This window comes from Glycine max, chromosome 20 (assembly GCF_000004515.6).
Source record: "Glycine max cultivar Williams 82 chromosome 20, Glycine_max_v4.0, whole genome shotgun sequence".
Classification (NCBI taxonomy): domain Eukaryota; kingdom Viridiplantae; phylum Streptophyta; class Magnoliopsida; order Fabales; family Fabaceae; genus Glycine; species Glycine max.
This window is the reverse complement of record NC_038256.2, coordinates 30,453,256-30,468,896: the sequence shown is the minus strand read 5'-3', so window position 1 is coordinate 30,468,896 and position 15,641 is coordinate 30,453,256. Positions and strand designations below refer to the sequence as shown.

Genomic DNA, 15,641 nt, shown 5'->3' with positions numbered 1-15,641 from the left:
CCTACTAATCGAGCTTTCATCAAGATGTACTGCGTCCCCAGGCAGGCACAGGGCGAAACACCACAGCAGCCTAGGGATGGTCGGCAGCGGGCAACAGACGCACCGCCATCACCTCTAGAGTTCACCTCAGCTCATCCACAAAAAGGATAGAGCGTTGCTTACGACCCATGGCCGACCAATAGGCGACCAAGTCCAAAGCCAAAGGTAAGCAAAGTACTAGGTCTGTGACCAACAAGCCATCACGTGTCCAGCTCAAGACGTTAAAGAAGCGCTACTAGGAGGCAACCTATTACCTTTTAAATCTCTGCTTGTTATTTGATCACCTTTGTTTCTCAAGTCATAGCAGGACACACCTAGTTGCTCATGATCCTAGGAATTTAAATAAAACAAGCACAAGCTCGGAAGGTAGTCATACCTCACAAAATATATATATGTATGTTTAGGTAGAAAGATACCTTGGATATGCATGTATGTAGGAAAAATTTTCACAAAATATATATATGTATGTTTAGGTAGCAAGATACCTTGGATATGCATGTATATAGCAAAAATATCACACAAAACATATATATGTATGTTTAGGTAGCAAGATACCTGGGACACGCATGTATATAGCAAAATACTTCACAAAAATATACGTATGTTTAGGTAGCAAAATACCTCATGGAAAAAAAAGCAAAAAGAGAGCAAGCAAGAAAAGAATAAAAAAAATTATAATAAAAAGTTGTCTAGCTAAAAAACAACATGCTTGTGAAAAGAGATGACTTCCAACTTTTCTTTGAAAAAAAAATTTGCTGATCATAACTAGTTTTTGAAAGAATGTGTATACAGCTGAAGGGTGAATGCTGTGAAAATTTTCCCGGACGCCCAAAATGGACTCGGATGAATGCATGAATTGATAAAAAACATATTTTGGAAACACTAGGTTGACTTAAGTAGGGAAAATGAATCCTAAGCCCTAGTGTCACATGGCCATAAAAACTTGATGCTTGAGTGTCCACATGGGTGCATGCGTGACCAGTTTTGCATAAAATTTCCTAATCATCATTGTTGCATGTGTATCATGGAAATAATGTAGGACATCCCCTTTATCCCCGAACCGCTGGCCAAACCCTGACATATATCATGACCAGCCGTTCTACAAGCCTTGAGCCAAAATCCCAACTTACCATAAACCTTGACCCAGGGTGAGAATGTCAATCCTTGCTCTCGGAAGAAAACGCAAAGAGAAGGAAAATTCCCAATCCAAGAAAGGGAGAAGACACAAAAAGAAAAGAAAATTCCCAAACCAAGAAAGGGAGGAGACACAAAAAAGAAAGAAAATTCCCAATAAAAGAGTGGGAGAAAGCAAAAAAAAAAACAAAAAAAGAAAGAAAAATTCTCGATTAAGGATCGGAAGAAAAAGAAACATCCAGAAAGGTCTTTGGACCAGACAATATCTGAACAGTACAGAATTGCCACCAAGTAAACAAAAAAGAAAGGAAACCACGACCCAAAGTGGCCCTCTCCCTTTGATTGCCAACCAAAATCCTGTGCGCTAGCGACTTTCTCGCCACGCACTAAACAAAAACAGAAAAGGAAAAGGCAAAAACACTCAAAGCCAAATTCCCCACCTAAAAACCATTCCCAAAATAAGTCCTATTGATCCATGATCACGCATGTAATTTTTTATTTGATAGGAAATGATTTGCAAAATCAAGTCATGACATATCTATGGTTCAGAATTAGGATAAAACACTTACCTGTGTGAGATTGATACACTTTGAGTGATTTTTTCCTATCTTTGTTGGACCCCGTGTTTCCTCTAAATGGTCGTTTAGAAATGAAATGCTAACATCCAAAATCTCATTTACGGTTATGAGAAAATTTCATCAGCATACTCTCCTTCCCCGATAGACACATTGTTTTTCATCCAAAAAGCATATGTTGCTCTGATCAGTTGGAAGTTTTGTCTCTTTACTAAAGCATGTTCGCATTTTGGTGAAGAAAACACCGAGACTATTTTTAGTCTCACAGATGTCAAGAACTACGTAGGTCTGAGTTCCTCATCACAAATTGAGGATACGTAGGAGCAAAAGCCCTGCTTTTGTCGACCACCCCACCTTTTGTTACCGTGACCCAAGTGTCCAGTGGCATGCGGAGCCACATGACCGTGGAATCCCCAAATTCGTATGTTCCATCATTTATCATTTGTATGTTATCCTATTTCTATGACTTGAGGGACTAACATTTGTTTCATTTTGATTGACTTTTGTTTTGTGCATACATGTCGTTTGAACTATTACGTTTGTATTTACTTCGTTGTTGTTAATAGTGTTTGTTGAAGTTCCGAAATCGCGTAGAGTTTTTCATTTAGGGACGTTGTCATAAAAATAAAATGAACCAAAATCATGATAAAAAGAAAGAAGCGTTGTGAATAAAATGTCTATAAAGAAAAGAGAAAAAATGCTTTTAAAAGGGAAATGTGTATAGAAGGATTTTTGTGTGTGTGATGCGTGGAGAGAAATTCTTGTGTGTGTGAACAACGAGTGTATATAAAGAAACTTTTGTATAAACCATAGGTGTGTGTTGGAGAAAAACGAAAAAGATCTTTGAATGTAAATAGGGTTTGACCGTGTGATGTAAAGAGAGAGAGTTCCAATGCGTGTACAGAAAAAGTTTGTCATGTATGAAAATATAGATGTACAAAGAAAGGTTTTCCTCATAAAGGACCATAGGTGTATAATTTTGTGAATATATAAAAATGAAACAAAAAGGAAAAGAAAGAAAGACCGCAAAGGTCGACATGTTATAGTTAAGAAGTATAAATCATTCCTAAAGAGCAAACGTATCTTCTGGAAACAAGGGACTGATGCTAAGAGTTTATTTTTCGGAATGAACCGAGATAAGGATGGATGAATTCATTGAACTGATGAAAGAACATAACTTGGAAACGTTGGGTCTGTTTGTGTAAATTCCCAACCGTAGTATCACAATGCCATAAATAGGATGCTTGAGTGCCCACCTGGCTGTAGCCATGACTAATTTTGCACGTTGATTTCAAATCATCATTGTCACGCGTGCCTTATGGAGTGATAGGGGAGTTCGGCCCGAGACCGACACCTTGACACCCAAATTTGTTTCGTCCCAGATATCAAGATTGGGTTCCCACGATAAAAGACCCCATTGAAACACAACCTTAGACCTTTTTGAACCTTGGCCTGTAAAAAACGAATCCTCATTCTTTCCCCCGAAGCAAAGGACAGCGGAATCTCCTCAAGGGAGAGCAAATAGAATGCTAAAACCCAATTTCCCAAAGAAAGGGATAGGAGAAGAAAAAAAAAGAAGGAAGAAATGGAAAGAAAGAAAAAGAAAAAGATGAAAATAAAGAAAAGAACAAAAGAAAGAAAAAGGAAGGATTCCCGATCAAAGATCGAAAGGAAGTGAAAAGGGAAAAGAAGCAATTCTCGATCAATGAAAGAAAGAGGACAAAAATTCTTCAAGCCAGATAAATTTTCGGCAAGGTAGGTGACTGCCGGCAAAGGAAAACCCATTTTTGGTGATTCTTCCTTTCAGATTGCCACTCAAAATCATTCTCGACTGGCGATATCCCACCCCACATGAACAAAGAGGAAAAGACCGAAACACCCAGTTTCCTCTCCAAAAACACCACCCTCGAGAAAATCCTATTGGTCCGTGATTGTACGTTTGATCTTTGATTCGATAGGAAGTCGTGTGCAAAATAGAGTCATGGTGCAGTTATGGTTTGGGAATAGGATAAAACACTTGCATGTGTGAGTTTTATACACTATGAGTGATTTGTTTTCAGCTTAGCCCGATGTTTCCCCTGCATCTTCATTTAAAAGCTAAATGTTGACATCCTGCCTTGCATTTTCGGTTACAAGGAAGATTACCCTTGGCACAAGTATATTGTTTCTCTAAGATGTGGTGCTCTCGCGAATGATTTATTTTTCTTTGCAAAAAGCATGTTTTCCTTTTAGGTGGAAAAACCCGGTGGACCGTTCGGTCCTGCCAACCCTTTTTCGAAGCCCCATGAATTGCGTTTTCGTTCATGCGTCCTCCACCCACGAGTTTGGAGCCATGCGTAGTGATTGCTTAGTGCAATTCTCCATTCTCAATCTTTTTTCGGAGCCCCATGAATTGTGTTTTCGTTCATGCGTCCTCCACCCACGAGTTTGGAGCCATGCGTAGTGATTGCATAGTGCAATTCTCCATTCTCAATCTTTTTTCGGAGTCCCATGAATTGCGTTTTCGTTCATGCGTCCTCCACCCACGAGTTTGGAGCCATGCGTAGTGATTGCTTAGTGCAATTCTCCATTCTCAACCCTTTTTCGGAGCCCCATGAATTGCGTTTTCGTTCATGCGTCCTCCACCCACGAGTTTGGAGCCATGCGTAGTGATTGCTTAGTGCAATTCTCCTTTCTCAATCTTTTTTCGGAGCCCCATGAATTGCATTTTCGTTCATGCGTCCTCCACCCACGAGTTTGGAGCCATGTGTAGTGATTGCTTAGTGCAATTCTCCATTCTCAACCCTTTTTCTGAGCCCCATGAATTGCGTTTTCGTTCATGTGTCCTCCACCTTCGAGTTTCGAGCCATGCGTAGTGATTGCTTAGTGCATTGGTGCAATTCTCCATTCTCAACCCTTTTTCGGAGCCCCATGAATTGCGTTTTTGTTCATGGATCCTCCACCCACGAGTTTGGAGCCATGCGTAGTGATTGCTTAGTGCAATTCTCCATTCTCAACCCTTTTTTAGAGCCCCATGAATTGCGTTTTCGTTCATGCGTCCTCCACCCACGAGTTTGGAGCCATGTGTAGTGATTGCTGAGTGCAATCCTCCATTCTCCAGAGTTTTTCATCGTCAAGGTCGGATCCTCTTGACTGGGAATGTGATCTTTGTTATGTTCCCGATTGTTTCTTTTTCCCAAAAGTGTATATGTATATTATATTTGTTGTTCCTGTTGTTGTTTGTATTGTGTTGTGCAGAAAAGAAATAGAAGGAGTAGAGACGAGAGTTGTCATGGACTAATCACGAAAAGGGCAAGACGGACGAAATCAGTGTCTTATCTTTTCTTTCCTCTTATCTCCGATAAAAGGTAAGTAAAGAGGGGCAACTGTCATACCTTAATTTCGTCCAGGGATTATTACTTGTTGACACGCAACCTTCGGTTAGCCGCTTTGAGATACTTGGCGTCCTTTGTTGCACAATAAATGAAGTCCCAAGACGTGTTAGAAATCAAAAGGAAGCAGGCTAGCGCAATCCGTGAAATTCCGTGATGTGGCGGAAATCGAAAAGAGATGTTTTTGCGTAATCCGTGAGTTTCTGTAACTCCTTCAAAAGCTAAAAAAGAGTAAATATATATTCCGTAAGGATTCGTAACCTTGCGGAAGGAAAATAAGTATCGTTACGAAATTCGTAAAGTTTCGTAACGTTACAAAAAAAGAATTACCAAAAAAATAGAAGGGGGGTGCATTTAGTAAAAAAGGGGTACAAATAGCAATCTGGCCCACTTGGGCCTTCCAGATCCTTCCTCCAGAAGGTTGTTGCTTCTGGAGGAAGCAACCTTGCTCGCCTGGGCGAGCTGGGTGGCAAGCTCCTCCCCTATTTTGCTATAAATAGGGGGAGGAGTGAAGAAGAAAAGGGTTCAGCCTTCTTGGCACTTCTCATTCTCTCGAAATTGCTGAGGAAAATTATTTCCGTGAAGAAAATCCAAGCCGAGGCGCGTCTGTAACGTTTCCGTAACATTTCCGTGAGTAATTACGCGAAGATTGTCGACCGTTCTTCAACATTCATCGTTCGTTCTTCGTTTTCTTCAGTCTTCAACGGGTAAGTACCTCAAACCGAGCTTTTTAATTCATTCTATGTACCCGTGGTGGTCCACATTTTGTTTCATGTATTTTTATTCTCGTTTTCATTTACTTTCCGTACCCCCTTTTGACGTGCTTCAGTCATTTATTTAAGTCGTTTCTCGCCTAATCTAAAAATAAAATAAATTCCCACCGATCATTTGAATTGTATCATCCGTTAATTTCTGTTAAAATGAATTCCGACCGTTCGGTCGTGCCATAACCACATTGGAAATAAAAAAAAAAAGGTAAAATAATAATATAATAATAAAAAAATACCTTTTTAGTAAAATAAAGCGAAAAATCAATCAGACGTTTTCTCTTTGGGATTTCTCATTCTTAATTGAATTGCCTAATAACTAAAGCGAAACTAAGGCTAAAATCAACTCGCCTAGTCAAGCTCGTCCACAAAAAAATAGGGTTTTGAAAGTTTATCATTTCAGTTTCTTACCAAGTAAAATGAATCATTTTTAAGGTCCAACGCCTTAAAATGATCACATTTCAAGTAAAAAGAATCGCTTGATTCACGCTTAAGAAAGAACTACGTAGGTCTGATTTCCTCTTTGATGGAGTGTACGTAGGAGCAAAAGCCCCGCTTTTGTCGACCTCAAAAAATAAAAAGAAATAAAAGTTAAGGTAACATAATTTCCACAATTCTAAAAAATAGGTTGTTGTCCTTTGAGATAAACGTGAGAGGTGCTAATACCTTCCTCAAGCGTAAATACAACTCCTGAACTTAGAATTTTCATTTTGACTGGTTTCCTTCGGTTTTTCCGACGTTTCCCACGAATAAACGTTGGTGGCGACTCCGCGCATCTTTCCTCCTTTGGAAAGCGCACCCGTGAGCCTCGCCTTCGCTCGCCCATGAAAGGGCACGTTGCGACATAAGGTAATTGGAGTTTTAGTGCATTAACATGTTTTATTCAGTATTTTGTTTTTGACTGACATCTAAATTGGTAGGTATAGAGTTGAAGTCATGGTTACACAAAACAATGAGAGTGGCAAATTTTTGCTCTGGGATCGTGAATGTACTGAATTGATTGGCCAAACGGCTGATGATGGGAATAGGGTCAAGATTGAAGTATGTTCATGCTTTATGATATGCTACTTCTCATTTTATGTATTATATTTTGTTCTTTGAGTTGTAACTGGCAGCTGGTGAATATGTGTTGTTTCTGGCAGGATGGTGATCTTGATTTGAATGCTTCCCCTCAAGCACTTGACAAATTGTTGGTTCATGTGCTTGCTTTTAAGGTCAGGATTCAATCAAGATTAAAAAATGCAGTTGTACTTAAATACTCAAAAGACCTGGATTTGATCAATGCTGTTCTGGAGATGCTGGCTGATAGTGAGGTGTTCTTTTCTGATATCTATTTTAGTCGTTGTTGTCATGGTGATATGATTCATGAGTTTGACTATCATCAACTTATATATGGTGCAGGCATGTTCCAAAATAGATCCTTCCAATGTTGATTGCAATGATGCTACGCATGCTGAATGTGTGAGTTAATGTTGCTGTCATGAACATTGATATCTTATATGCTTTTTATTTACCAGTTTATGCTTTATGCAGCAATTTGTGTCTGTCACAGCTGACCATGATCCAGTTGCGGGGTTACCTTTAACACCCAGAAAGCGGATGTCATCTAATGAAGCCGATGATGGGTTAGGGAGCTCTCAAATTTCGCCAGCCCAACTATCGTCTAACAAATTAACAAGACATTCTCATAGGAGCTGATTTAGCTGATTCCAGATTCTTATTGTTGTGTTTTCATGCTACTATTAAAATATTGGCATATTGAGCAGATAATTATGTAGTTTTTGTTATCAGTGCATTTGCACATTTTAAAATCGGTTTTTTTGGATTCATGTTTTTAGACGTTCTAAATTGAGATCTGTCCATATTGTGTTCCTGCTGTAGTATTGGAAGTTTTCTTATATTAAATATGACATCGAAAGCAATTGATTTTCGTTGTATTCTTTGTTTGGTTGTCCTCGATACAGTTGAATTGTTGTTTACCATAGCTTTGATGGTCTATATGGTTCTAACAAATTAATGGCGAAGTTAGCCTAAATAAAAAAAACAGTGAACGAGATAAATTGTTGTTCAAATAACATCAAATATAAAAAAACAACCAAGGAGGAAAATTTATAGCTATGTTGGCAATCATGTTGCTACTCGATATTCTCACGTTTTTAATCTGTTTGTTGATTAACCGCTTAATGAATTCCATTCCCATCTGAATTGCCTGAAAATAACAGGAAAAAAACCAGATTAAGAAAAAAATAGCATGCAGAGGATTTTGTTAAATTTTTAGTTTCAGTTTTCCTTCTCAATGGAGGTTCTCTTTAAATGACATCGTATTTCCTTATTTGGAATGTGTCTGCCATGAATGTTATCACTCCATTTTTGTAGCTATCATTGCTTTGCTAAAATCATGTGTTCGATATTTCAGTTGCAATTTTTAATTTCATTGATGGCTTGCGCAAGTTTAATCTTGATTTTAACTACAACAAAGTAGAATTATATAAAACGAGTCTAATCTATGGTGAAGAGAAATCAAAGAAAAAATTGTAATGTGCTGGACAAGGTTATATAATGCCAAATAAAAGATGTAAAATAAAAATTTCATATTTCAAATTGAACATATCAGCTAATAGATTTGAGCGTACAAATTAAACAAATTTGTGTTAGTGAATGGAAAATTCATCAACATATATACAATGTCTTCCATTGCAAGCTTAGTAGCAGTTACAAAAGTCAATATTTCCGCCAATAACAATGATCATTTCTACCTTACCTATTTTCCATCATGGCCTTGGTTTGTGTGTTTAGATTGCCACCAGAGTCCTAAATAGACAATATCTTTCATTGCAAGTTTGCAACAGTCCCAAAACCCAATTTTTGCCGAAACCAAGTGTCATGATTTCTATATTACCAATTTTGCTAGCTGTTGATGTTGCATCATAGTTTTGCTATGTCATCTACCTTTGGTCTCATCTCTTTACCTTACAATTTAGGCAATTCTATCATTAGCCTTTTTCAATATATAGAATTGGCAACATGTAAACATATCTAATCCAGGAAATTCCACCACTAATAGCCAGCCTATAATCCATAACCAATGAAGTCCCCCATCTCCAATTTATTCCATATTCTAATTTTATTGTAGTTTCTGCAGATTTAAAATAAGTGTTTGGTTCTTCGTTTCAACATAAATCTATTGTTTAGTTTATAATTCACCCAATTCTGCCTTTAGTCATTTTCAACATGCAGAACTATCAACATGCAAAGAGATCTGATTCTGCAAAAACCAGGATCAACAGAAAACGTATTATGCAACAGAAGCGACATGGTCATGCTCAGTCATCTTCACAACCAACACTTAACTGCACTTCAGAATATAATAGTGAGACATCTCATATAGCATGTTCTTCAAGAAATCAATTTACTTAGCTGCCTTAATTACATTTTCTTTTGTTTTTCCTCTATTTTTTTGTGATTACGTATGATTCATCAAAAAGTGAAGATTCTGAATCCACACAAGGTACTGATAAAAAATGTTTCATCCTCTTTTTTGCTATGGTTTACACATTGCTATTATATGTATTTCTAATTTATGTCACCACTAATAGTCAGGCTATAATCAAGAAACAATGAAATGCTTCATCCTCAATTTTTTCCATCTTCTAATTTTATTGTATTTTCTGCACATTTTAAACAAGTATTTGGATCTTCGTTTCAATGTGAATCTATTATTTAGTTCACAATTAACTCAATTTTGCCTTTAGTCATTTTCAACATGCAGAACTATCAATATGCAAAGAGATGTGATTCTGTAAAAGCGAAGACCAACAGAAAACGTGTTATGCAGCAGAAGCGACATGGTCATGCTGAGTCATCTTCACAACCAACAGTTAATTGCACTTCAGAATATAATAGTGAGACATCTGATATATCATGTTCTGGAAGAAATAAATTTACTTAGCTGCCATAATCACATTTTCTTTTCTTTCCTCTCTATTTTGTAGTGATTGTTTCTGATTCATCAGAAAGTGAAAATTCTGAATCCACACAAGGTACTGGAAAAAAATGTTTACTGCTCTTTTCTGCTATGTTTCAAATATTGCTATTATATATATTTCTAATTTATGCAGGTTCAGGCTCTAATTTTATGACTCCCTTCGAGGATTGTCAATCTCCAACTAATCAGCCTGTAATCAACACTGAAGGTAATGACTATAATTCTGATTTCTAGTTTCAGATGTTACTCTACATATTCTTAAGTTAATATTCAAAATTCTAATCATGATATTGTACTATGATATTGAACAATTTTAGGATATTCTGATCTTGGTGATCAACTCATCCAATGTAGTTATTGTAATGCACAAATGTGGTATGATGAAAGAATATCAAAAAATAAGAATTTTGAGAATCCAAGGTTCAGTTTATGTTGTGGAGATGGCAAAGTTGAATTGCCATTATTACAAAATCCACCCGAATATCTGCAACAACTTCTATTTCATGATGATACAATTGATAGTAAAAATTATCAACATAACTTGCGAGCATACAACATGATGTTTGCCTTTACTTCTGCTGGAATTAAGCTAGATAAAACAATTAATAATTCAAGAGGACCTCCTACGATCAGAATACAGGGGCAACCATGCCATAGAATAGATAGTCTATTACCAATGCCTGGCAAAAAACCCAAATTTGCACAGCAATATATCTTTGACACAGAAAATGAAGTGCAAAATAGAATTAATGTCATGAGGTAGAAGTTCTTTTATTTCTGTCAGTGAGAAAAGTATTCATTCACTTTCAATAGTTTGTGCAATTATGAATATTTTTAAATATTGTTTTTTCAGTCAATATTCCGGAATTCAGAATCATATTGTTTCAGCTTTAAGTCACATGCTACATCAACACAATTCTTATGCTCAAAGTTTTAGAATGGCCAGAGATAGATTGGCAGCTGATCAAGCCAATAATATCAAATTGCAACTAATAGCTGCTCGGGGAAAAGATGGTCGTGTATATAATATGCCTAATGTTCCGGAAATTGCTGCACTTATTGTTGGCGATTTTCATCCAGACTAAAAAAGAGACATTATTGTTGAAACTCAAAATGGAGAATTACAAAGAATCCATGAACTTCATCCTAGCTATGTACCACTACAGTATCCTCTACTCTTTCCTTATGGAGAAAACGGATATAGACCTGACATACTTCATCGTTGTACTTCATCCAGCAAAAAAAGAAAGTGAAACCGTCTGACAATGAGAGAGTGGTTTGCTTATAGACTTCAGTCCAGGTCAAATGAAGCACAGACTTTATTGCATTCTCGAAAATTATTTCAACAATTCATTGTTGAAGGTTATACCATGGTGGAATCTGAAAGACTTAGCTATATCAGAAACAACCAAAAGAAGCTTAGAATTGATAAGTATTCTAGCTTACAAACTTCATTGGATACTGGAACAGCTAAAGGCTTAACCAAGGGAAAAAGAGTCATCTTACCCTCAACCTTTGTTGGGAGCCCACGTTATATGGATCAACTTTACTTTGACGGTATGGCAATATGCAGTCATGTTGGTTTTCCAAATCTTTTTATTACACTAACTTGTAATCCAAATTGGCCTGAAATTCGTAGATTACTTTCACCTTTGAATCTCAAAATGCCAGACAGGCCAGATATTGTATCACGAATTTTCAGATTAAAATATGAACACATGCTGTCAGACTTAACAAAGGGTCAATTACTGGGAAAAGTGGTTGCATGTAAGTTGACAATCATTTTTATACTTAAATACAAATATAACTTAGTCATTTGGCCATTTTTGTTTGTTGTATAAAGCAGGTATTCATGGCTAAAATATTACAATTTAACCAACGCTTTTACAGATATGAAATACAGAATTATACTTACCATCATAAGATTATCTTTTGTGAATCACACATATGCATTTTATACAGTTTAGTTGGTCATTAGTTTTTATACTTAAATTAAATACAAATATTAGTTGGTCATTTGAAGATTTTTCTTTGTTCTATAACATAGATATTAATAGCTAAAATATTACAATTTAACCAACATTTTTACAGATATGAAATACAAAATTATACTTGGCATCGTAACTTTATCTTTTGTGGATCACAGATATGCATACTATAGAGTTTCAAAAGCGAGGACTCCTTCACGTGCATTTATTACTATTTCTACATCCAGACAATAAATATCCATCTTCAACTGACATTGATCAGATAATATCAGCTGAATACCTTCCCATCAAGATGACCCAGAACTCTACAGATTGGTGGAGAACCATATGATAGATGGCCCATGCGGAATTTTACAACCCAACTCTCCATGTATGAAAGAAGGCAAATGCAGTCATTTTTATCCTAAAGAATTTCAGCCTCAGACTCTTTTGGATTCAAATGGTTATCTAGTCTATCGTAGAAGAAACAATGGTCATTCAATTTCAAAGAATGGTGTTATCATTGATAACAGATATGTAGTACCTTACAATCCAAAATTACTGAAAAAATATCTGACTCATATAAACATTGAATGGTGTAATCAAAGTACTTCAATCAAATATTTATTTAAATACATAAACAAAGGCTATGACAGGGTGACTGCTGTTATGCTTTCTGATAGCGATAATGCAGCTCAAAATGTAAATATTCATAATGATGAACTTAAAGAATATCTAGATTGCAGGTAATTTCATCTTAACCTGCATAATTTATTATCTCACTATTATTTTTACTAACAAAGCTATATCACATATACGTTTCTCCCTGTGAAGCTGCTTGGAGAATATTTGCTTTTCCAATCCATGGCAGAAAGCCTGCTGTTGAGAAATTGTATTTTCATCTTCCAGATCAACACAACATTATTTATGAAGATCATGATGATATGGATGATGTACTATCGAAACCAAGTATTTCAGATTCAAAATTCCTGGCTTGGATGAACACTAATAAAGATTTTGATGAGGCCAGAAATCTAACTTATTCCCAATTTGTGTCAAAATTTGTATATAATAAAAGAAACAGATCATGGCAACCCAGAAAAAAAGGATATACCATTGGAAGACTCATATGGGTAGCACCAACCACAGGAGAATTGTTTTATTTAAGAATGATGCTTGGCAGCTGCAAAGGACCTACTTCATTTGAGGATATCAGGACTGTTGTGAATATCCAATATCCAACATATAGAGAAGCATGTTTTGCAATGGGCTTTCTACAAGATGACAGAGAATATGTTGAGGCAATAAGAGAGGCCAAGGACTGGGGCACAGCTAATTATCTAAGGAAATTGTTTCTATTAATTCTGTTAATAGGTGCCATGAGCAAACCTGAAGAAGATTGGAATCAATGTTGGCATTGGCTAGTTGATGACATTGCATATCAATATACTAAATCAACAATCAACTCAGGTAGGCTGTAATGTTTTTTATGTTCCACACCAATGGTCACAATCATTCACTGCCAACTTCATTTTTATTTTTTTATTGACTAACAACTTGCTTTTTTTTTCTTAGAAATACAGATCAATGATGATACTCTTAAAAATTTGACATTGATTGAAATTGAACAACTCTTGCACATAAACCAAAGATCACTAAAAGACTATCCTACAATGCCATATCCTCATGATATCAATCTCACATCGTACCTACAAAACAACTTGCTATTATCAGAACTCGACTACAACCATGATGAAACGAGATCAGAATTTGAACATCTTTTTGCATCCATGACAGGAAATATACGTATTCATACATTATAAATTCTATTAGTCACAGTTAACATCTTATAAAAAATGGTCATTGCGAATTATAAATTATATTGATGCTTTTAATATTCTATTAATAACAGCGAATCTACCCTCACTTAATTGTTTCCATCAATGACTAAATTAATCTTGATTTCGATATAGCATCAGCTTACCTATCAATGCAGATGAACAAAAAACAATTTATCATAGAATTATCCAAGCTGTCAACAACCATGAAGGTGGAATGTTTTTTCTATACAGATTTGGAGGCACAGGAAAAACATTCATATGGAGAACATTAGCAAGTTCATTGAGAGCAGAAAATCAGATTGTAATTATTGTTGCTTCTAGCGGAATAGCCTCTCTATTATTACCAGGAGGCAGAACTGCACATTCGAGATTTAAAATTCCTGTACCAATTTTTGAAGACTCAACATGTAATATCCATCAAGGCACCGAATTAGCATAATTATTGAACCAGACAAGCCTAATAATTTGGGATGAAGCACCAATGGCCCACAAATTTTGTTTTGAAGCGCTTGATCAAAGTTTAAGAGATATTATCACAGATAAATCAAAGTCAAATCAAATATTTGGAGGGAAAGTTATAGTATTTGGTGGAGATTTTCGCCAAATACTACCGGTCATCCCAAGAGGAATGCGCTCAGACATTGTAAATGCAGCAATCAATTCATCCTATCTATGGGATTCGTGTGAAATATTGACCTTGACAAAAAAACATGCGCTTACACAGCAATCTAAAATCAGTTAATGAAAAAGAAACTGTCAGATTTGCTAAATGGATTCTAGACATTGGAGATGGAATTATAGATGATAAAAATGATGGTTATGCTACAATTCAAATTCCTGCTCATCTACTCATCACTCAATATGATGATCCAATCAGTGCTATAGTCAAATCAACATTCCCAGACTTAGATCAGCACCACAATAATCCTGAATTCTTTAAATCCAAGGCAATACTTGCCTCAACAAATGAAACGGTAGAACGAATCAATGATTACGTGCTATCCTTCATTCCAGGTAATTATATCATTACTTATTTAATTGTCACTTGCTCAGACAAAAATATAACCACTGAAATTGTAATTTTGCAAATCATAGGTGACCACGTGGAATATCTAAGCTCTGATTCCATTGATAAATCAGAAACCAGTGAGAATTCGTATTTCCAACCAATCACTACTGAATTCCTTAATTCATTGAAAACATCCGGTTTGCCAACTCATTGTATCAAACTTAAAATTGGAAGTCCTATAATGTTGTTAAGAAACCTCGACCAAAATCAAGGTCTATCTAACGGTACTAGATTAGTGGTAACAAAGATGGCAAAACATGTAATTGCAGCTGAAATTATCTCAGGTAAAAACGTTGGCTTGGCTGTTTATATTCCAAGAATGTCAATGTCTCCTTCACAATCACCTTGGCCATTTAAACTATTAAGAAGACAATTTCCTATTATGCTATCTTATGCAATGACAATAAACAAGTCACAGGGACAATCTCTATCCATGGTTGGACTTTATTTGCCGAAACCGGTATTCACTCATGGCCAATTATATGTTGCATTGTCAAGGGTCAACTCAGCAAAAGGATTAAAAATTCTCATTCATGATGATGAGCAGAAAAGCATGAATTCCACCACCAATGTAGTATACAAGGAAGTGTTCAGAAACATTAAAACTTAAATTTCAGTTGTTTAATATCAGATTCAATTCTATTGTCATGTTTTTTCAAACAGTTCTATTCTTTAATAATTAATTGTTCAATATTATATTATCACTGCATTATATAATTTCAGTTATTATAACCTTCAATACAATTCAATTGATATTGACAATCAATTTCAATTCTTTTCTTATGCGTTCTGAAACAATGCTCCTCTTTTGTGATCACTTCTTCCAGACAATTCCATTGATTTTAAATACTAAGAATCCAGCAAGAATAACAACAACCAATCTATAATTTTTT

At 35.9% G+C, this 15,641-nt stretch overlaps 1 pseudogene; it reads left to right on the top strand.

Annotated features, from left to right (window-relative positions):
- The first annotated feature begins 6,822 nt into the window (after positions 1–6,822).
- On the top strand, positions 6,823–15,358 carry LOC106797671 (uncharacterized; annotated as a pseudogene).
- The last annotated feature ends 283 nt before the right edge of the window (positions 15,359–15,641 follow it).